Source organism: Erpetoichthys calabaricus, chromosome 17 (genome assembly GCF_900747795.2).
Source record: "Erpetoichthys calabaricus chromosome 17, fErpCal1.3, whole genome shotgun sequence".
Classification (NCBI taxonomy): Eukaryota; Metazoa; Chordata; class Cladistia; order Polypteriformes; family Polypteridae; genus Erpetoichthys; species Erpetoichthys calabaricus.
The window spans coordinates 16,174,197-16,198,848 of NC_041410.2; the positions used below are offsets into that span (position 1 = coordinate 16,174,197).

The window sequence follows — 24,652 nt, forward strand, 5'->3', positions numbered from 1 at the left end:
TGTGTCCTGAGTCCATCTGTTGGGGAAAAAAGGGGCAACAGTGCCACCTAGTGTCCACTCATTGACAGTTACAGGAAATTCCACCCAGCCCTGATGATGTCACTTCCGGTTCTGGCTCTGACGATGGCACTTCCGGTTCTGGCTCTGACGATGTCACGTCCGGCCCAGATGACGTTACTTCCAGCCCAGATAACGTCACTTCCGGTTCTGGCCCGATGACCTCACTTCCTCTGCTTTCCTTGAAAGCTGCCATCTTTATCTTACCCAAGCAGTTCTGTTTTGGACTCCAATCTGTACACAACTGTACTATCTATTTATCAACCTTTTTGCAGCCGGGTTCAAGTATAAGGGAGGTTGCCCCAAACCTTTTTGTGGCTCTTTTGTTGTTCTCTGACAAGATACATTTTCCATTGGGCGGCACGGTGGCGCTGCTGCCTCGCAGTAAGGAGACCTGGGTTCATTTCCCGGGTCCTCCCCGCGTGGAGTTTGCATGTTCTCCCTGTGTCTGTGTGGGTTTCCTCCGGGTGCTCCTGTTTAGGTGCATTGGCGATCCTAAATTGTCCCTACTGTGTGCTTGGTGTGTGGGTGTGCCCTGTGGTGGGCTGGCACCCTGCCCGGGGTTTGTTCCCGCCTTGTGTCCTGTGTTGGCCGGAATTGGCTCCAGCAGACCCCCATGACCCTGTGTTAGGATATAGCGGGTTGGACAATGGATGGATGGATGATGAAGGTTTGATATGTATCCTGTAGCCATTTTTGTGTAAATATGCATTATCAGGCTGCCTTACCTTAAGAAGTCTCGTCTTGTGTAAACAGGACTAAATAAAGCAACCTTGAACCATGAACGTTGAACCTTGAAGGCCAGGCACTGCTCATTAACTGCCTAATACCATCCTTAAGGTGAGGCTAAGGGGTTCTACCGGTCACAACTGAGGGAAGGATGGATGCAACTAAATACAGAGCAGCTCCCTGAAGAAAACATGCTCAGGAGAGCACCACACCACCTCAGACTTGGGTGACGGTTCAGCTTTCAGCATGGCAACAGGCATGCTGTCTATTGAAATGCTCTCATACGACAAATGCTTCAGAGCCTTTCCTGTATGGACCTCGCGGTTTCATCCCAAGAACTATAAACGCACTCAATCAGTCCATCAAGTGCTCCTTGTAGAACTGTTTGAACTTCACAATCACCTCACTGTAAACTTGCGATACAGTTATAATATTGCACAACCTGAGCTACTTTATAAAGCACGCATTTACATATGATGACAATATCATTTTTAAGATGAAATGCAGCAAAATATGTTTGTTATATTATACAGATTAAACTTTAGCTTGATTTAAATAATCTATATTGTTAATAATTAAACATGTGAGGACACGGTGCCGCAGTGCTAGCAAGGAGCTGGCGCTCCATTCACGGATTGTTCCTGCCTCGTGCTGTATTCTTGCTGGGACTGGCGTGACACTGGATGGATAGAGTAATTTAATGTGTACTACAAAGATATTTCAATGTTCCTTAAAAGTTCTGAAGAATCGGCATTCTAAACTTACAGATGGCTTAACGTCTATTACAGAGCTGATTGTGTGGCAATTGGGTATTTGGAGAAAGAAAGTAAGGACCTGTGGTGGGTATATATGTTTTAAAATATATATATATATATATATATATATATATATATATATATATATATATATATATATATATATATATATATATTTAAAATGCCTCGGGCACTGACATCTGAGGTTCGAAGCAAAACTGTGTACACTCTTTGCATTGTTTGGCATTACTATATATTACTATATATCATATATATATATATATATATATATATGGAAGAGAAGGTCTGTGATACGGTTTGCATATTTGCAGTTGGAGATCCACGAAGGGAGAAAAAACGAATCACGTATCATAAAATAGTTTTATTCCTGAGCTTTCAACCCCTATCAGGGGTCTTCATCAGAGGATAATGCTTAGACTTACAAGAATCAAAGGCAATATATAGCAACACGTCCAGCTGAATGAGTTCTACAATCATATTAACACAATATTCCCTGCAATCCAGTTCACAATGGAAAAAGAAATCAATCGACACATCAACTTCCTGGACATTTACATCAAAAGAAATAGTGACGCCACTCTGACCACAAGTGTTTACCGCAAACAATGCTACGCAGACAAGATTCTACACTTCACCAGCAACAACCCGGTATCTCATAAACGGAGCTGCGTGAAAACCCTATTTAAACGAGTCCACATGCATTGTAATACCAAGGAAACAAAAATTAATGAGAGACGCTATCTCGTCCAACTTTTCACCTCGAACGGATACTCAAAAACATTCATTAATCGGAGTCTACACAGCAGACGCCAAAGGAATCAGAATACAATCGACTTAAATCAGAACCCCCACCCCACCTGGCATTCACTCCCGTATCACCATAATGTGTCAAAAGGCACGGCACACACCCTAACCAAATGGGGCATCAGAATAGCACATAAACCCACAAACAATCTGCGCATGGTCCTGTTTAATGCTAAAAACAAGAAATCGACAGCCGAAACACGAAACGCAGTTTATAGTATTCCATGCAATTCTTGCTCAGAGGTATACATAGGACAAACGTCAAAAAGAATTTCAACACGTGTACAGGAACATCGCAACGTCGTCAGAAGAAAGGACGCACTATCTTTGATATATGCACATACTAAATCGACAGGACACACATTCAACTGGGACAACGTAAAAGTAAAATTTAAGGCCAGTACAAAAAGTGCCAGAGAGTTGGCCGAGTCTTGGCTATCAGATGAAAACGCCATCAACAGACACTTGGACATAAATCCAGAATATGCCAACTTAAGAAGGACATGTACACAATAATTAAACTGTACAACCCCCCCCCCCCCTCCCCTTTATCATACTGACTTTAGTCACCTCCACCCACCCAAACCCACTCCCCCCCACTGACCGTGTTGCTGTATATTGCCTTTGATTCTTGTAAGTCTAAGCATTATCCTCTGATGAAGACCCCTGATAGGGGTTGAAAGCTCAGGAATAAAACTATTTTATGATACGTGATTCGTTTTTTCTCCCTTTGTGGATCTCCAACTGCATATAAATATATATATATATATATATATATATATATATATATATATATATATATATATATTTGCAGTTGGAGATCCACAAAACTTCCATTCATATATATATATATATATATATATATATATACTGTGGTGGGCTGGCACCCTGTCCGGGATTGGTTCCTGCCTTGCTCCCTGTGTAGGCTGGGATTGGCTCCAGCAGACCCCAGTGACCCTGTGTTCGGATTCAGCGGGTTGGAAAATGGAAGGATGGATGGATGGATGGATGGATGAAAAGTAAGGACAGGAATTGGAGGTTAGTACGTTTGAAAGAGACAGTACTCCTGCAATAAATTATTTCATCGAAGATCGCGCACGGCGCAGCAAGCCTCTTGCGTGAGACATGAACAATCACTGTGCCACCGTGTTCCCATGTTTAATAACATGCTTTAACTTCTATCATCATGAAAATGATATCAAGTATACATGTCAGTATTTTAATTATTCAGAGAGCTGTAATATCACAAATGTAATGGATTCTGTGTCCTGTCGGAGGAAGAGAAAGCCCGTTTAAGAAGCACATAGTGATTCACACACATAGATCACAAAGAAGATCAAATACACAACAAAGCATTTAACGTGCTACTTTACTTACGATGGTATTTGAGAAACTAGTAAATTAAATGATTTTAAGATGAAGTTTATGATGTTCTACTTTAATGACAAAATAAAGTATGTGATTAAAGTGGAAATTTAGAGATTAAAGTTGACATTTTGCGCTTTTTTCCCCACTGTGTCCCTATTTTTTTTCTCTGTACCTTAATAAGCTTTCATATGACACTCACACAATGGGCTACGACTCGCCTTTTCACGGCGACTTTGATATCTGACAACTTCTTTATAATTTTGGGCACTGTGCGACTTTGTGAACTTGAGCTTTCGAGTTTCTCCGACACTCTATGTCACTCGATCAACTTCCTTTTGTTGATTATACCACTGCTTAAACCGATAAATAGTATGTTTTCCTCACCTCCACTTGGCATTCGCTGAAATTCTTCTATTTCCCCCGTGCTTTTGCCATTGCCTTTTCACAGAACGCTGAACGCTATTTATATTGATTTGCATATTCATCCGTCCATCCATCTATTCTCTTCCGCTTATCCAAGGTCGGGTCGCGGGGGCAGCAGCTTGAGCAGAGATGCCCAGACTTCCCTCTCCCCGGATATTCCCTCTTCCCTTGCATATTCAAAGAGGTGTAATTCTGGGAGGAGTTGGGGCATGACAGGAGGCGCGCACATGTGCGTTACTTTTCACGCTGACCGGGATTTATGTAGCGGAAGAACGTGGAAGTTGGCGTTCGCACAGATTTGTGCACCTGGATTTTTTTATGCATATGAACATTTCCGCTTTTGTGCTTACGGCATGTTATAGTGTGAGTTCTACGCACGGCGTTATACATGAGGCCCCAGAAGCTCACTTCAGAAGCAATGAGTTTGGTATCATTATACCCGTGGAAACTCCAAACAAACTGCTTGATGCCTTTTCCTTTAAGAATGACTTCCACGTAGCCTCTCTATCATAAATGCCTGATTGAGATGATCATCTTTCTGACAGGTTCTCCCACCTCAGCAGCTCTGTCTGAGTGACTCTGGGGTTCTTAGTCACCTCCGTCCTTACACAGTTACTCAGTCTGGCCTGATGGTCAACTGCAGGAAGAATCCTGGTGGTTTCAAACTTCTTCGACTTCTCAATTAATGAGGCCGCTGTGCTCCTGGGAACACTCACAGCTTTAGAAATGGTTTGAAGCCCTTTGCCCTGATCTTTGGCTCACCACAATTTGATCACAGAGGTCTAAAGAGAGTTCCTTGGACTTCACGTCTGATGTGCAGTGTGAATTGTTGGACCTTCTGCGCACAGGTACACAATGTCTGATCAATTCAGTGTGCCACCGGGTGGACTCCAATCAAGTTCTCGACACGTCTCAAGGAGAATGGTAGCAAACACGAGGCGCCTGACCATAATGTGGAGTGGTATTACTTTAGATTAGGTGATCCTGATACACTCAACTTGATATGTAATTACCTGCATAATTACAGAGTAACTAGGCGTTATTATCTTGTACTTACTGTGTTATTTCCTTTGCCCTGATTTTTGGCTCACCACAATCTGATCACAGAGATGTTCCTTGGACTTGATGGCTTGTTTTATTGTCCTGACATGCAGTATGCATTGCCTTTCTAAACAGTGTCCAATGCATTCAATTTGTCACAAATAAACTAAAATCAAGTTTCTAGAAACATCTCAGGGAGAATTAAAGCAAATAGGATGGACCTGAGCACAGTTTGACGTGCCACAGCCAAGGGTCTGAATACTTATAGGAAGGAAAAATGTTAGTTTTTTGGTTTTTAATAAATTTGTAAACCTTTCTGGAAACATATGCTCACTTTGTCATTATGGGGAATTGCGTGTAGGCTGATCGGCAAAAACGGCAAATTAACCCATTTAAAATAAGAAGTGTACCGAAAGTGAAGGGGTCTCAATGCTTGCTTAATCCACAGCAAAGTCATTCATGGCTGCTTTAAACCCTGGATTTGTAACCATGAGCGAAAATGACTCCTCACTAATTGCTTTTCTTTATAAAACAAACTCTCTTCCCGAATCTAAAAGACTTGCACGCTCGGGTGAGTGACGACTCTAAATTGGCCTGGCGTGTGATTGTGTCCTGTGGTGGGCCGATGCTGATAGGAAAGGCTCCACCAAACTGGCATCAGTAAGTTCACGAAAGCAATGACTGGATAGATGATACCTAGAAAATTAAAGAGTTTTTGTCGTCTACACGGCAATGTAGATTTGACCACAGTGGAAATGCACAATAATGAATTGTGCCGATTCATTCTCTGGTACTTATTTTAGATAATATGTGAAATAAAACCAGAACAGAGCGTATACTGTATGTGTACCCACACACCCTCACACCCACACACACACATATAATGTGAAGCTCTAGCAGATTACTCCTATTGATTTCTTTCCCAAAGACGTGAAAATGTTGCCAGATGGGGTATTTACTAGACGCTCTATGTGAAGGTACAAATGCAGTTTATTGTTCATTCTGTGTAAATCGTTAAAATCCTTAAACTATGGCTTGCTGACTGAGATGTGTTTAAGGCGACTGCAAAAGTGTTTGGAGTTTGTGAGCATGACCCCAGTTAAACATTTGATGCTTTATTTTGTAGTACTAGGGTGTTGTACCATGTCCGCCATTATGGATGTGGTGAGAAGTTAAGCCAAATGACACCTTTAATTGGCGAACTAAAAAGATTGCAATAGGCAAGCTTTCGAGGCAACTCAGGCCCCTTCTTCAGGCAAGGGTATTGCATATTGTAATCTTTCTTGTTAGCCAATAAAAGATGCTTTATTTAATTAAACTTGGGTGACCTACAGGGTGGACAGAGGGATGCAGCAGTTTGCAGACAGTGACGTTTCCTTTAGAGGGGACGTTTATGACTTGAGCTGAGTTACTTGGACTTGTGGATGGTCCGTTTATGTCAGACTGCCACAACAGCAGGCTGTTTTATGTTTATAGGGCCTGCTGAGTACTTAGGTCTGTCACCCATCCATCCATCCATCCATCCATCCATCCATCCATCCATCCATCCATCCATCCATCATTCGTCCATCCATCCATCCATTTTCTAACCCACTTATTTCACTACAGCAGTGGTCCTTAAAATGTGGTCCATGAGCACACGCCAGTTGGTCCATAGACTGATCTAGTCATCTTTCTTATGTAATGGATCTATCTATCTATCTATCTATCTATCTATCTATCTATCTATCTATCTATCTATCTATCTATCTATCTATCTATCTATCTATCTATCTATCTATCTATCTATCTATCTATATTTTATATAGTGCCTTTCCTAATCTATCTATCTATCTATCTATCTATCTATCTATCTATCTATCTATCTATCTATCTATCTATCTATCTATCTATCTATCTATCTATCTATCTATCTATCTATCTATATTTTATATAGTGCCTTTCCTATCTATCTATCTATCTATCTATCTATCTATCTATCTATCTATCTATCTATCTATCTATCTATCTATCTATCTATCTATCTATCTATCTATCTATCTATCTATCTATCTATCTATCTATATTTTATATATTGCCTTTATCTATCTATCTATCTATCTATCTATCTATCTATCTATCTATCTATCTATCTATCTATCTATCTATCTATCTATCTATCTATCTATATTTTATATAGTGCCTTTCCTAATCTATCTATCTATCTATCTATCTATCTATCTATCTATCTATCTATCTATCTATCTATCTATCTATCTATCTATCTATCTATCTATCTATCTATATTTTATATAGTGCCTTTCCTAATCTATCTATCTATCTATCTATCTATCTATCTATCTATCTATCTATCTATCTATCTATCTATCTATCTATCTATCTATCTATCTATCTATCTATCAGTTATATAGGGCCTTTCTAAACTCAGCCCAACTCAACTCAACTTTTATTGTCATTCATTGACATATGTAGTATATGATTGAACATTTTATTCCTTACAGTCCCCGGTGCAAAGGCAAAACCACATACATCTGACATACATCATAACATTACCAAAGCCAGAGCAACAATACAATATAACAAGACAAAAGACGCAGGAGTATAAAGCTTGAACAATGCTCGATATCCATATTAAAGAACAGAGTACAAAGTGACGATACATAATTGGGGGAATGTTATAGTGATATGGTACTGGGTGACATGTACGAGGTCAGAAGTCTGACAGCTTGGAGAAAGTCTTGAGAATTTTTGCAGTGCCAACACGACCCTCCTTGTTTACTTGCAATTTTTAAACAAAAATTACACTCGATGGCATAAGCAAGGTAACATAAAGCAATTGACATGGTAAAGGGGGCGCCTCTTATTACATCGGCCCTGCTGTTGGGTTGTCAGACTCGGAGCTCCTTCTGTCAAGTCGTCTCCATGATAAGTGATGCCTCCTTAATAATAATAATAATAATAATACATTTTATTTATATAGTGCCTTTCCCATGCCCAAGGTGCTTCACAGAGTCTCATAAAGAAACAGCAGGTGAACGTAACACTGGATACAGATGTTTCCTGAACAGAACAATAAAACAGATAGATACAGGAGACTGAGGAGCAGTACAAGTTTGATAGAGTTCTGTTTGGGTTTTTTATCGGCTTTCTTAGGCCACCTTCCATATACATACTGTATATTTACTTATTTGGCTGACACTCTTATCTAAAGAGACTTACAACATTTGAGATACAATTACTTCCATTTCTCCAATAGGAGGACAGACGGGTCATGTGACTTGCTCAGGGTCTCACAGTGTCATTTAGTGGGGTTTGAAGCCACAACCTCCAAGTCTGAGGTCCAAAGCCTTAACTACCTCACCACAATGAGCCACAGGGGGTGCTGGAGCCAATCCCAGCCAGCACAGGGCACAAGGAAAGAACAAACCCTAGGGCAGGGTGCCAGCCCATCGCACACACAAACACACGCACACACACGCACACACACACACACACACACACTATTTGCAATTTTGTGTCGCCAGTCCACCTAACCTGCATGTCTTTGGACTACAAGAGCAAACCCAAACACCTGGAGGGGCAGAAATGGGGAGAACATGCAATCTCCACACAGGGATTTGAACCCCAGGACTCCTTATTGCTAGATAGCAGGGCTACCACAATGCCACCGTGTCGCCCAATTCTAACAATATAATTCTAATTAATTATAGTAGTTTATATATAAGTTTCCCACCTTCTGAAATCCCACCTTCTAAGTAGATACTGACAAATGAACTAGTAAATCGCAGTATGTGTACGTATACAAAATGGAGGAATGAGCCAATTCACAGAAGAGCCCTGACTGTGCAAATTTCAGTCAGATCCAAGTCTTCTCTTAACTCTTCCAGATACTTTTGCAGTATGCGTCCCCCATTTTGTGGAGCCGGGAGTTTTCATTATTTTGCAACAAGTTTATTCAAAGTCTCCTTTCTTAGCTTTTCATCAGTCAAATATGCCCTGATAGGTAAATAATGGCGATATGAGGCTTGACAAACAAATCCTCCTCTCAAAAGAGCACGCACTCCGATTAAGAGGGACCTTATCACTTGCGGTTAGCCCAATGTTGGCGGCCCTGCTGAGCCAACACCAGACTGTCGGGGCGAGACACACGGGTTAATAAACTGCACAGGCCTTCAAAGGAGAAATAAGGACACTTTTGCAATGTCTTCAACGTAATCCTTCAGATTGCAAGTCTTAATTTCCAAATATTTGGCCAGAAAGGATTAACACAACTGCTCACCCAAGATAAGCAGATAAAGAAATGCAGAAAATGGATGGAGGGATGATGTGCAGCCTGAAGCCCTATGGATGACATACATAAACAAGCATGCAAAAACGGAACTGGGACAGGCAGCCAAAGACCAGAAGAAGAAAGGAGTGAATTACCAGGGATGAGTAAAGCAATACAATGTGGGCACCTATAGATTATAGTGTGAGGTCACCCCTCCAGCAGAACACCAAATCGTTTTTAGAATAAAGGCCGCCATTCTTAATCACAGTCATACAGGACTATAAGAGCAGCATGGTGGTGCACTTTGACTGAACACCTAGCTGAGCTGCCTTAAGGAGATGACTTTTTTGGCTTAAGCAAAGAGAGAGAAGACATGTGGGGATGCGTGGAAGGAGTACAGGGACCAGGAGAAAGTGTTGGGGTCCCTTTTAATTTTCAGGCAGTGAACCACAAAACAAGCGCCTGAGGGCACAATGTACGATCATTAAGTAGTCTTCACGGCTACAGAACAGTATCTCAGACCTCCGTCCACATGAAATGCCCACCTCTGGAGGCATCAGGCTTTTAGAGCTGTCTGGATGGAAGGGGTGGGATTCATTCAGGGGTCTTCTCTCTGCTGATTAAGAGAAAAAGGACAAAACCGTTACTGGAGGCTCCCTCTCTCGCCCCTTTGGGGTATCGCACACCTTGGATGAGCTCTGAAGGTGTCCCACAGACGTGCATGTGCGACACTTGATAGATGTTGTCACACACATGCGTTTGGGAGACAGTTTATGGGCTCAAATAGCTGCAGTGACCTTCCAGACCAGGGGTTGGTGCTGCCCTAACTCTTTTTCCTCTCTCCTGACAGAACAATTAAAGAATCCACACAGTAACATCACTTCTGGTTGCAACCCTCAAGATCCCACCTCTTTATGTCGTCACTTACAACCTTCCTGAACAGAAAAGTTTTACGTTGTCTCTCTATTATAATAAAAAAAAATCTTGGAAAGAGAGACGAGACATGACTTTCTCAGAGAGACACTTTCACGTCCCGCAAGACGAGACTTTGTGCCAAGAGATTTAACCACGTCCGGGGCTGAAAATAAAAGACAAAGAGTAGATGACAAAGTAGAACGTCGTAAAGAATTCCAAAACGTTGGCACGATACACATGCAGAGCAGGTTAGAGATAATGGAAGTACGAAAATTCAAAAGTCTCAAAAAAATGATAGTAAAGATCGCATTAGCGCAAACAAAACGGAAATTATTACTTAGTGAAATAACGGAACAGCAAAAAGAGATCGCGTATAATGTTCGGATTTAAACTTCAAGTCGGAGACTTGTAGATCATCTAATTAAGGTTGCCATCAGGGAAAAGTAGTTTTGTCTCCCAATGATAGATAGATAGATAGATAGATAGATAGATAGATAGATAGATAGATAGATAGATAGATAGATAGATAGATAGATAGATAGATAGATAGATAGATAGATAGATAGATAGATAGATACTTTATTAATCCCAAGAGGAAATTCACATACTCCAGCAGCAGCATACTGATAAAGAACAATATTAAATTAAAGAGTGATAACAATGCCGATAACAATGCAGGTATACAGACAGACAATAACAGTGTATAATGTTGACGTTTCCCCCCCCCCTCCCACCCCCAGGTTGAATTGAAGAGTCACATAGTGTGGGTGAGGAACGATCTCCTCAGTCTGTCAGTGGAGCAGGACAGTGACAGCAGTCTGTCGCTGAAGCTGCTCCTCTGTTTGGAGATGACACTGTTTAGTGGATGCAGTGGATTCTCCATGATTGACAGGAGTCTGCTGAGCGTCCGTCGCTCTGCCACAGATGTCAAACTGTCCAGCTCTGTACCTACAATAGTGCCTGCCTTCCTCACCAGTTTGTCCAGGCGTGAGGCGTCCCTCTTCTTTATGCAGCCTCCCCAGCACACCACCACATAGAAGAGGGCGCTCGCCACAACTGTCTGATAGAACATCTGCAGCATCTTATTGCAGATGTTGAAGGACGCCAGCCTTCTAAGGAAGAAGAGTGAAGAGGCGTATCCACGACAATTAAAAGATTTGTTGTTTGGTGAAAGTGAAATCCTGCGAGAGAAAATTTCAAGCTCCGTGAGACAAGACTTTATGCAAAGAGATTTGGAAAAGTCCATCTAAAACATTTACAAACACGCCCACGATTCAATCATCTCTCATTTGTGTGAATGCTATTGTCAGGCACAGTTCGTGTAGAGAGAAAGAAACGATATTTACTCACGAGCAGTTATATGTTGCGTTGTCACAATAAAATTCCAAACACGGAATCAAAATTCAATGCGATATTGACGAAAAGGTTAAAGCGAAAAGAGATTGAATATATGGACATAGGTGATATGACAGAAGTATATAGATATTGTTTGGCTTTAAACTTTAAGTCGGAGACTTGTAGATCGTCAGTTCCTGTGCTCTCAGCTCTTATAAATGTTTACGTTTTCCTCATTTTAATACAAGACATACTATCTATAAGTTTCCTTCGATGTAGTCCTTTTCTGGACAAAAGTTCTAGATGAAATGTCAATGACTAAGCGAAGAAGAAAGGGCAGCACATCGAATAGAGGCACAAATGTGTTGGAGAGGAAAGAATTCAAAAAAGAACAATAATAATCTAAGTGCAAATTTGGAAAATAAGGAAAGTTGTAATCAGCCTGGACCAAGTAGAATTGAAAACCTAACAGGTCCAAGCATGGGTGGAAATAAAAGACAAAGAGTAGAAGACAAAGTAGAACATCGTAAAGAGGTTCAAAAACGTTGCTGTGATACACATGTAGAGCAGGTTAGAGATAATGAAGGTACTAAAATCGAAAGTCTCAAAAAACTGATTGTAAAGAACGCAATAGCACTAACAAATGGAAATTATTAACAGAACAGCGAAAATGGACATATGGACATACGTGATATGACAGAAGTAGTGTTTTTTACCACTGAAGAGACTTAAAAGTTTAAAATTAAAAGTTTTGTTGTTTGGTGAAAGTGAAATCCACATACGCAAGCGGCAGAGACGTGACGTTGCTGGGCAGGGTGTTGGCGAAAGAAGCGAGCTGAGATCGAAGCCCCCTATTTTTTTAAAAGAATGAATGAAGTCAGCTGATCTCATTAATGTAGGGCGGCCATAGCAAACTGCACAAAGTCGGGCCCGTCGTCCCTTTTGAAGACCCGGGACCGGAAGCGGTGGGGTCAGTTACCCTCACTGGGCAGTTTCTCGAGACTGCGGTTGAAGAAAATGAGAAGACAGTTAGCGGCAGCGCACCCTCTCGGCCCGGAGTGGCATTACACAATTGGGAAGAGCTTGGATGGTGATGCTCAGGCGCACATGCATGACAGTGTTAATGGGAAAAAGGCTGATAAAAAAAAATGTCGCTGGTGTTTGTCTTTAATCCCCCTTTTGTATATCATTCTATGTCTGGCCCATCCCCTCAGACCATCTTGACAAAGGAGACCAGCAACAAATTCCTGACAATGTGGCCTTAAAGATCATTGGGGTGTATAAGCCCAATCAGCAGGCCAAGGTCACCATCTTAGGAAGGGAAGTCACTTTACAATAAAACGATTAAACGAAGGGGAAAAAAAGAAAAAAAAAAACTTTAGGAAACCTTTTATTATCCGTCAACCATGTAACCACAGTGATATATTTGTAACAGTTAAGAAAAAGCTATTTCCGAATGTAATAAATTAGCAAATAAATTCCCACTGGAGTGCTTTTCTGCCTCTGTGAGTAAATTGGAAATCTCTTAGCTACCTTGATCAACTATCTTTCTTCAAAGAAATGAGATATGTCCCAGTTACCGCCTGTTTGATATCTGAATTATAGCTGTTAAGTGCAAAATAACCAGTAGACTGTCATAAAACACCTAAAATACACATGCAAAGCTGTCATTTTAAAGGATCATTTGGTGACGTGCCAAAAAAAAAATACGAGGGGGCAGAGATAAACACTCGGATCGAGTACGAGTTTACCGAAGAGACGGTGCTCAGCAGGTATTGATTAATGGCACTGCATTAAAGGAATGGAGAATCCCCTCCAGGTGAAAGTATCTACACAGACAGGACAAGCGTGAGCCTGGGCAAGAAGTGCAACATAGGGGGTCTCCTGCTGGTAACATTGGACTGTCAATACTTTACAACAGATATGCACAGTGGATTGAAAAAAGTACTCGGACCCCTTCGCGTTCTGCACACGTGTTTAAAATGCATAAATTTGCATTTTTGCCCATCAATCCCCAGAGTGAAAACGTGTTTTCCAAAAAGGTTTGCAAATTTAGTAAAAATTAAAAACTCAAATCTCTCATTCATATCAGTATGGATTTCTGGAAGCCCTTTTAGTAGCAGTCACAGCTTCAGTCTATTTGGTAAGTCTCTTGAAGCTTTGCACACCTAGATTTGGGCAGTTTATTTCCATTCTTCCTGCCCGATCCTCTCAAGCCCCATGAGATTGTATGGGAAGAGTCTGTAAGCTGCCATCTTCAGCTTTCTCTGCAAATGTTTTATGGTGCTGTGGCTGGGCCACTCAAGGACAATGATAAACATGTCCTGAAGCCACTCCATCATTGTCTCAACTGTATGCTGAAAGGTGAACTGTCGCCCCAGTCTGAGGTGGCGTTCACTCTGCAGCAGGTTATCTTTATGGACCTCTCTGTATTTGGCTGCGTTCATCTTAGTCTCCCTGTCCCTGAATTGAGAGGATCCACAATAGCGTGATGCTTCCACCATCATGCTTCACAGTAGAGATGAGCAGTGCCTGGTCTTCAGCAGACATAGTGCTTGGAGTTCTGCCCAAAGAGATCAATTTGTGTCTCATAGGACCAAACAATCTTTTTTCCTCAAGATCTCAGAGTGTTTTAAATGTGAACCAAGCAGGCTGTCTTATGCACCTGATGGATGGGGGTGCCACTGAAATCACCATCCAGGTTCTCTCATCTCAGCAGGGGGACTTCTGAAGCTCTCCTAAAGGACCGCTGCATTCTCTCAGGCCAAGGCCACTTCTTGCCTGGTTACTCAATTGGACTGGAAAGCCAACTCTAGGAAGAGTCCCGATTGGTCCAAACTTCTTCCCTTTCTCAATTATTGAGGCCACAGCACCCCATGGGAATGCTAAAAACTTTAGAAATGGTTTTATTCCTTGCTTTATCTTTAACAGTTTATGGAATACCACCTAAAATTCTACTTACCTTTAATCTCTTCTGTGTATTGCTTAGATGATGAGAACGTTGTATCAAAGTAAAACCCTAAATCTTTTTCAGAGGTTGCTCCCCATAAGACAGTGTCTCCCATCTTGTATTTTTAATTGATGTTCCTTTTGCTCACGTGTTGCCTTTTGCAGTTTGTAATCACCAGGGGTTGCCACTAAGCCCCAAATCTCAGACACGATATTACCCAACACCAATAAAGAATATTTATTTGTCGACAATATGTTTCCAATAATCACCAGCCAGAAGAAAGTTACTCGCCATTGTGCAAGTCGACAATCCCCACTGGGATGTCCTGCCCAACAATGAAGGGCCGCTTTCCTCATTCATCTTGATTGCACACTGTGTACTGTCAGAGGAGGCTGCGGGACAGACCCAGCTGGGACACCTGGAAGGACCGGGAGGTGGTTTATACATCTCCTGGGCCATGAGGGGGCAACCGCCCTGGATCGGGAGAGGACCATGGGAGAGGAGCAAGGAGGTTCAAGCCCATTGGGGCCCGTGGCCATTGCCAGGGGGCGCCCTGAGCCTCAGAGAGCCCGGGAAACATGCACTTCTGCCACACCTGGGAAGGTGGAGGAAGATCCTTCCAGCAATGCCCGGAGTGCTTCCGGGTGGAAGGGCAGCACTTCCGCCCACACCAGGAACACATCTGGGTGAGAATAAAAGGGGCCGCCTCCCTACAATCAAGGAGCTAGAGTCGGGAGCGGGACCAGGATGAAGCTCCCAAGAGGAGAGGAGAGGCGGCCCATGGACATTTGGGCGAAAGACCCGTAGAGAGGGTGATTGGTGCGGGGGGCACTGTGTGCTGTGTGGGACTTGTGTAGATAATAAACGTGTGTTTTATGGAAAGTGCTGGTGTTAGCCTGATGGTGTTTGGACCCGAGCTCACAGTACATAAATGACACCTCTCAGACAAAAAAGAGAAAAGGAGCTGCTCACTCACATTCCACTTGCAGTGCGAGGGGTTTGGATTCCTTGCTGCCCAACATGTTGCGCGCCTTGCATCCAGCTGGACATGCCAAACAGTCAGGACCTCAGACGTGTCGCTCAGTTCAATCACAGAGTGCGGCTGGGCTTCGTACCACTGGAACTGAACAAACAGGCTTTGGATTCCCATCATTCTGACACTTGAGAAGCACTGTGGTGACCAGAATACAACAAGTGATCGATTTCTTCTCTCCTTCCTTCCTCCAAGTACGTGTCACCCGCTGCCTCCCAACTCTGACTCCCCGAGTTGAGGACATGGGCTTCCTTTGAACTTGATGCAGGAACTGCTTCCGGTATCATGCAGAACTTATTTAGTGCAGTTCTGGGTCTTCTGGAAATCAAGGCAGTCCTCTCCCAGATAGCGCCATCTAGCGTCACCAAAGAATCCCAACAGGGCTGAATTTCTGAACTTCATTTCCCAGCATGCCTTGTGGGTCCTCTTTCAGAGACAAAGGTTCAAGTCTTTAGAGTCCTGGTGCTCCCTGTTTTGCTATACAGTTGTGAGACATGGGCGCTATCCAGTGACTTGAGCTGAAGACTGGACTCCTTCGTCCTCCTTCATGTTTCTTTGGGGAATCCTTGGGTACTGCTGGTTTGACTTTGTGTTGCTCGTGGAGGAACGTTACCTGCATTAGGAGAGATTTTCAGTTATGGCATGATTCCCCGAAGGTGATCCAGCTTACAGAATCCTCATTGGACCAGGCCACGAGAATGTCCATGTAACCCCTGGCTGCAGTAGGTAAAAGACCATTTCTAGAGGGTGGGACTGGACCACGTGTCTGCCTGGGGGGTTGACAACTTGGATCACAAGGTGTTTCATTGTGTGATGGGTGCGGCAACAAGCTTTACCAGTGCATGCTCCCCAACCTGACCTGACTTTGCAGGTGTCCTCACTGTGTTCAGCCCTGAGGAGCACTGCCACCTGCTGTGTTGCGGGAAACAAACTGCTCCCAGCACCCACAGCTGCTCAGTCCATCCATTATGATCTCCTGGCTGGGCAAGAAGTCATCCTCCATCCCGCCCAGGATACCTGTCCTTCCTCCACGGCACTTACAACACTTGCACATTAAACTGCATTTCCAAGCGTTTGCCCAGTTCTTTCTGAATGTTTTTTTGATTCCTTCTCATCCTCTGTTCTCATCCTCTTAGAGCTGAGTGCTGCATTAGATGCCATTGATCACAAGATTCTTATAAATCGCCTTAGTCAGTAGGTGGGCCTTTCTGGCAGTGTATTAAATTGACAGGTAGAAAATTCTTTGTTAGTCGTGATAATTATACTTCAAAGATGCCTGATATTCTATATGGTGTTCCACAAGGAGAGAGGGGCACGGTTGCGCAGTGGTAGTGCTGCTGCCTCGCCATAAGGAGACCTGGGTTCGCTTCCTGGGTCCTCCCTGCATGGAGTTTGCATGTTTTTCCCATGTCTGTGTGGGTTTCCTCCCACAGTCCAAAGACATGCTGGTTAGGTGCATTGGCGATCCTAAATTGTCTCTAGTGTGTGTGCTTGGTGTGTGTGTGCACCCTGCCCGGGATTTGTTCCTGCCTTGTGCCCTGTGCTGGCTGTAATTGGCTCCAGCAGACCCCCGTGACCCTGTGTTAGGATATAGCGGGTTGGATAATGGATGGATGTTCCACAAGGATCTCTCCGGGATCTGCTGCTCTTTTCGATCTCCAGACTTCCATGAGGTCAGATTATTTCAAGGCATAATGTGAGCCACCACAGCTATGCTGACGACACACAGCTGTATTTATCAATAGCACCTGACGACCCCGACTCTCTTGATTCACTGACCCCAATGTCTTACTTGTGTTTCTGAATGGATTTTCTCAAACTAAATAAGGAGAAATTTGAAATCTTAGTGATTCGCAAAAATGGACATAGTGGGGGTATCAGAAATAAACTCAACCCATTAGGTTTAAAAGTCAAGACAGAGGTAAAGAATTTAGGGGTAACTATTGACCTACATTTTGAATCACATATTAATCAGGACAGCATTTTATCACTTAAGAAATATATCAAAATTTAGACCTCTTATAACTTTGTAAGATACTGAGAAATTAGTTCTCAGTCGACTAGATTACTATAATGCATTCCTCTCAGGACCACCCAAAAAAGACATCAATCGATTACAACGAGTGCAGAATGCAGCCACCAGAATCTTAACTAGGAAAAGAAAGTCCGAGCACATCACACCAGTCTTGGCGTCATTACACTGGTTACCTGTGCCATTTAGAATTGACTTATGGTTTACAAAGCCTTCAATAATCTGCTCCATCTTATATTTCACAATGTCTTTCACCTTACATTCCAAATCGTATCCTCAGATCTTCAAATGAGGGTCTGCTTAGACTTCCAAGAGCTAAACTTAAAAGAAGTGGTGAGGCGGCCTTCTGCTGTTCTGCACCTCAAATCTGGAATAGCTGACCGATAGAAATTCACCAGGCTGATACGGTGGAGCACTTTAAAAAACTGCTGAAAACACATAACTTTAACATGGCTTTCTCATGGCTTCATTTTAGTGTAACCCTGATATTCTGTATATGCAGTGAATTATCATTTTTATCATATCTCCACAATCCGTACTCACCCCTACTCTCTCTGCTGTTCTTTTTCCAGTTTTCTGTGGTGGCGATCTGCGCCACCACCACCTGATCAGGGCACCATGCTGGCCTTCCATTGATAGATTGAAGGCCGGAGGTCCACATGACTGTCATCATCAAGTTCTTCCATGAGAACCCTGAATACCATCCATTTCCATCCATCCATTTTCTTCCGCTTATCCGAGGTCGGGTCGCGGGGGCAGCAGCTTGAGCAGAGATGCCCAGACTTCCCTCTCCCTGGCCACTTCTTCTAGCTCTTCCGGGGATAATCCAGAGGCGTTCCCAGGCCAGCCGAGAGACATAGTCCCTCCAGCATGTCCTGGGTCTTCCCCGGGGCCTCCTCCCGGTTGGACGTGCCTGAACACCTCACCAGGGAGGCGTCCAGGAGGCATCCTGATCAGATGCCCGAGCCACCTCATCTGACTCCTCTCGATGCGGAGGAGCAGCGGCTCTACTCTGAGCCCCTCCCGGATGACTGAGCTTCTCACCCTATCTTTAAGGGAGAGCCCAGACACCCTGCAGAGGAAACTCATTTCAGCCGCTTGTGTTCGCGATCTCGTTCTTTCGGTCACTACCCACAGCTCATGACCATAGGTGAGGGTAGGAACATAGATTGACTGGTAAATTGAGAGCTTCGCCTTGCGGCTCAGCTCCTTTTTCACCATGACAGACCGATGCAGAGCCCGCATCACTGCGGACGCCGCACCGATCCGCCTGTCGATCTCACGCTCCATTCTTCCCTCACTCGTGAACAAGACCCCGAGATACTTGAACTTCTCCACTTGAGGCAGGATCTCGCTCCCAACCCTGAGAGGGCACTCCACCCTTTTCCGGCTGAGGACCATGGTCTCGGATTTGGAGGTGCTGATTCCCATCCCAGCCGCTTCACACTCGGCTGCGAACCGATCCAGAGAGAGCTGAAGATCACGGCCTGATGAATCAAACCCTGAATACCATGAGGACTGATTGAGGTCATTTATGTTAGGTGGAATGCATAGAGGGGGCCGGGTGGTCTCGTGGCCTGGAAACCCTGCAGATTATTTGTTTTTTTGTCTAGCCGTCTGGAGTTTTTTTTGTTTTTTCTGTCCTCCCTGGCCATTGGACCTTACTTTTACTCTTTGTTAATTAGTATTGCCTAATTTTTATATTTGTCTTTTTTTCTCTTTCTTCATCTTGTAAAGCACTTTGAGCTCCATCATTTGAATGAAAATGTGCTATAGAAATAAATGTATTGCATTATGTAGACTTCTGGCCTTTAAACCATCAATGTTGGGAACATCACGGTGCTTTGATTGGGTGGTGATGGCGCAGATCACACTAAAAGAAGAAATGTAAATGGTAATATGAGTGCTCATCAGTATAGAAACAATAATCAGTATATTTATCTGTATAGAAAACAACGTTTTCTCGCTTAGCTGACAGAGCCACACCATAATGATTGCTGCAAATCCTCTTCATTTACATGATCAATCAGCCTCATCATTGTATTAAAATGGGGTCTTCTAGGAATTCTTCACATTTTTCCACAGACAGGGTAGCAACCCACCCCTCCCCCGCAACACTGTGTAAAGTTAAAAGCAGATACGGAAAAGAATTTGAAGCACGTCTCAGGTAAGATGTGCAAAGAAGTCTAATCGATAATGTCTGAAGGCTCAGGCAGTGCCACTCGCTTATCGGGGAATGAGGAGCCCGTCCTGCACTCTGACGCTTTCTCCTGGATTTCCTCTTCAAATTTTGATCTGTGGAAAAACTGGCCAAAGAATGGCATCCATCAGAGCTGTGTGAATGAATTACAGCAGGGGTGCTGGAATTAAAACAAAAGAAAATGCACTGCTTCTTGGAAGGGTCCCTATGAGGTATAATCAGAGGAACATGATTTTATTTTTTGTTATCCTAAACGGGATTAGAATTAGTTCACTTTTTACATTGTAGTTATTTTAGTTTAATATGTCATGAGTGTGAATTCATTTGTGTGAATGGAGATGGAGAAGGGGAAATTGAAGATGTCACACTGCATTAATGACACATTTTAAATGACCAAATATGCTGAAAAGCACACGACCACTTGAGACTAAACATTACATTGTTTTAATCCTGACACATAAGCAGGAGAAGAAATTTTTACACAGTGTGATGGATTGCCGACTTTTTACTCCAGCCCTCACCCCCAGGCCGCCAGGAGGAGCTCTCACAGCAGCATTGACGTGCCCCGAGTTCCAGCAGGGCCTCATGGACTATGTAGTTTTTATACGCAGCCCTACTGGATACCTTGGGGGCCACCAGGAGTCACTGTAGGAGGACTCGGAGGCTCTTATGTGCCCTATAACCTGGGAGTACGTCATGGTCATGTGACAGGAAGATACGATGTGCTCCCGGGTTGAAGAAAAGGACTGTTTGCCCTGACCCGGAAGGAATAAGGAACTGTGGACTGATAGGGCAGAAACACTTCCGGGTCAGGGAATATAAAAGGACGATGGGAACTCCCAGACGTTGAGCTGAGCTGGGTGGAAGGGTGGCAACGCGTCTGGGAGTGGAGGATTGGTTATTGTGTATTATTATTATTATTATTATTATTTGAGTATTGTGGAGTGGAGGGTGCTTTGTGCACATTTATTATTATTATTATTATTAATAATAAATTATTTGGACTTTTATCTGGTGTCTGAGGGTTCAAGGGGTCACGGAGACCATAAACTGTTCACAACAGATACAAAAAATTGCTTCATTATAGTGTAACAAGCTTTCTGAACTTAGTCTGTTTAAATATATATATATATATATATATATATATATATATATATATATATATATATATATATATATATATATATTTATATATTGGCCAAGTGCGGGAATGAGAAGGTGCCAGAAGAAAATTTAGGGCACCAACTGGGTCATCCAATTTTAATATCGTAACAAAACAACCAAAAACACTCCCTTATGTCTGGGCTACAAAAGGCTGTCAGGGTCAGTCTGCTCGGGAATCCCATCTGGCAGGCTGCTCTTGCTAAAATGATGCCTCCTTTTAGGGAGCCAGGGCTTTTATGGATGGTCAACAGGAAGGAGCAGAATCAGTTGCCCTGACTGGGCATTTTCTGAGCATTGTGGTAGCACCCACAGAACGCAATAGGGCTTCCCCCTGAAACTACAGGAGCCTTAACATGTGGACGTGACCCTCTAGTGCACAGGTGTCAAACTCTGGCCCGCGGGCCAAATTTGGCCCGCCGTGTAATTTCATTTGGCCCGTGGGGCAATATCAAATTAACATTAGAGCTGGCCCACCGGTATTATACAGCGGCGGTGTTGCTGTAACACCGCATTCACTGCGAATACTACAAATCCCATAATGCTCTGCGGTTGTTTTGGCGCGCCAGCTTTGTGTCAGTAGATTTCTAGCAAGCAGCGTTCTTTCCAGACGTGCTGCGGCCCAATACTACAACTCTAGGTGTCACTGTTTTACCCCTACCAAAAATGACGAAAAGGAAGGGAGAAAACAGAACTTTTCGGGACAGGTGGGAGACAGAATATATGTTTACGTATCTGAAAGACAGACCTGTTTGTCTCGTTTGTGGAGCCAACGTGTCGGTACCTAAGGAGTACAACCTTAGGCGACACTATGAAACGAAACATCAGGACATGTACAAGGACCTGGACACGACTCAAAGGAGCCAGAAAGTAGAGGAGATGAAGAGAGGGTTGGTTTCACAACAAAATATGTTCAAAAAAGCCACAGCACAAAACGAGGCTGCTGTAAAGGCGAGTTATATCGTGGCAGAAGAAATCGCCAAATCAACCCGATCCTTTAATGAGGGAGAATTTATTAAAAAGATAATGCTGAAAGTTTGTGACCAAGTGTGCCCAGAGAAAAAACAGGCCTTTTCAAACATAAGCCTGAGCAGGAACACAATAGCGGAGCGCATATGTGATCTTGCCACCAATCTGCATGACCAGCTGATGGAAAAGGGGAAAGATTTTGTTTCTTTTTCCCTCGCTGTGGACGAGAGCACTGACGCGTCTGATACTGCGCAGCTGTCAGTCTTCATCCGCGGTGTCGACTCAAAAATGTGTGTTACGGAGGAGCTTTTGGGATTTAAATCCATGCATGGCACAACCACAGGGACGGACATTTTTGAGGAGGTTTGCAAATGTGTAACTGAAATAAACCTGCCGTGGGATAAACTCATGGGATTAACCACTGATGGTGCGCCAGCGATGAGTGGTAAAAAGAATGGTCTGGTGGGCAGGATGCGTGAAAAGATGCGGGAAGAGAACTGTGCAGGTGAGCTATCGGTTTATCACTGCATTATACATCAAGAGTCACTGTGTGCTAAAGCCCTAAAGATGGAACATGTTATGACCACAGTAACACAAGTTGTTAACTTTATAAGAGCCAAAGGTCTGAATCACCGCGAGTTTAAGTCTTTTCTGGAAGAGTTTGGTTCGGAACACACAGACGTGCCGTATCACACAGAGGTGAGATGGTTAAGCCGCGGAAAAGTACTGAACAGATTTTTCGAGCTGCGTGAAGAAATATGTCAGTTTCTGCAAAGCAAAGGGAAGGACACAGCAGAACTCCAGGAGCAAAAGTTTATGTGTGAGCTGGCCTTTCTGTCTGACATCGCAAGCCATCTTGATGCGCTGAACCTGCAGCTACAGGGGCGGGGCCGCATCATCACCGAGATGTACTCGTCAGTGAAAGCTTTTAAAGCTAAACTCTGCCTGTGGGAGAATCAGCTGCTGCAAGGAAACCTTGGCCATTTCCCCTGTTGCCAAACCATAAATACGCAGATCTCTACCGCCGTGTGCGCAGTTTGCTGAAAAACTCAGTGTACTCGGCGCTGAGTTTAACCGACGATTTGGCGACTTTGATGGTCAGAAATGGAGATTTGAACTGCTTAGTAATCCCTTCGCAGTCGATGTGGAAAAAGCACCAACTAACATTCAAATGGAGCTGATTGAACTCCAGTGTGATGACACGCTGAAGTCAAAGTATGATGCTGTTGGCGCCGCACAGTTTCCACAACACATCCCTGACACAATGCCTCAGCTCCGCACCCAAGCTGCTCAATTGCTCTCCATGTTCGGCAGCACTTACCTATGTGAGCAACTTTTCTCCTCAATGAAGATGACGAAAACATCTCACAGGGCACGTCTCACTGATGAACACCTTCGTTCGATAATGAAGGTTGCCTCAGCTCAAAGCCTGAGCCCCGACACTGATGAACTAGCATCCAAGAAAAGATGCCAGGTGTCTGGCTTGAACACACCATGTTAGATCAGTGTGTCGCAAACTGAACAGTAAAAAGGCCTGAATGATTGATTTATGTATTAGCCAGTGGAAAAAGTTAATGTTGATATTTAGCAAATTGAAAAGAGGCATTCATTTTTTATTTAAATGTTATTTAATATGCCATTGATGTTTCTTCGTTTGTTCTTTGACAGTTGATTTTGCACTATTAAGTTAAGTTAAGCTATAAGCATGGCTTGTTCCATATTCAGTGTTAAAGCAAATCAGTGTAGCAAACTGAGCAAAAACATTTTATTCATGCACTCTTCTCTTGCTACTTCAAGGCTTGAATGTTTGATTCATTCATTATTGTTATTTTGTTTTCAAATGTATTTATTAGCCTGTGGAAAAAAGTTTATTTTGATATTTACCTCAGAAGGCTGCAAATAGAAAAGAGGCATTCAATTTTTATATTTAAACATGAAACTCGGGTTTGCATGTCATTATAAAGTTATATAAGCCTTGCTTGTTCAATTTTCAACGCAAAACTTGTTTGGGTGCCTATTAAAAGGTAATTTTTTTCAACCTTGGCCCGCGGCTTTGTTCAGTTTTAAATTTTGGCCCACTCATTATTTGAGTTTGACACCCCTGCTCTAGTGTGTTGAGGAAATAAAGGGTCCTTGATCAAGTCCAGCCTATCCACTTGTGTCCATCTCCTGTCTTCACTGGGACAGCCCTGCCTGTTTACTGGGCCAGTTAAGGAGCTTCAACTCATCCTGGCCCAGATGTCCATTACTATACATAGCTTCTTTTAATTACTTATATTTATTTTATTAGGAAAATTACATTAAGGCTGCGGTGGGTTGGCACCCTGCCCGGGATTGGTTCCTGCCTTGCACCCTGTGTTGGCTGGGAAAGCTCCAGCAGACCCCCGTGACCCTGTGTTCGGATTCAGCAGGTTGGAAAATGGATGGATGGAAATTACATTAAGGGCATACAGAGAATGATGTAGTCTATCTATCTTTTAATTGTAAATAAATAATAAATATAAACGGGTGTTAAATTGAACCTGTGTCCTGCCTGTCTGTGTCAGGGGTTAGGGTAGCGATATGCCCCTAATGGCTTACAATATATAT

General features: G+C 43.2%; 1 pseudogene; it reads left to right on the forward strand.

The window, feature by feature from the left end:
- The first annotated feature begins 21,760 nt into the window (after positions 1-21,760).
- LOC114668119 (general transcription factor II-I repeat domain-containing protein 2-like) lies at positions 21,761-23,564 on the forward strand (annotated as a pseudogene).
- Positions 23,565-24,652: the final 1,088 nt, after the last annotated feature.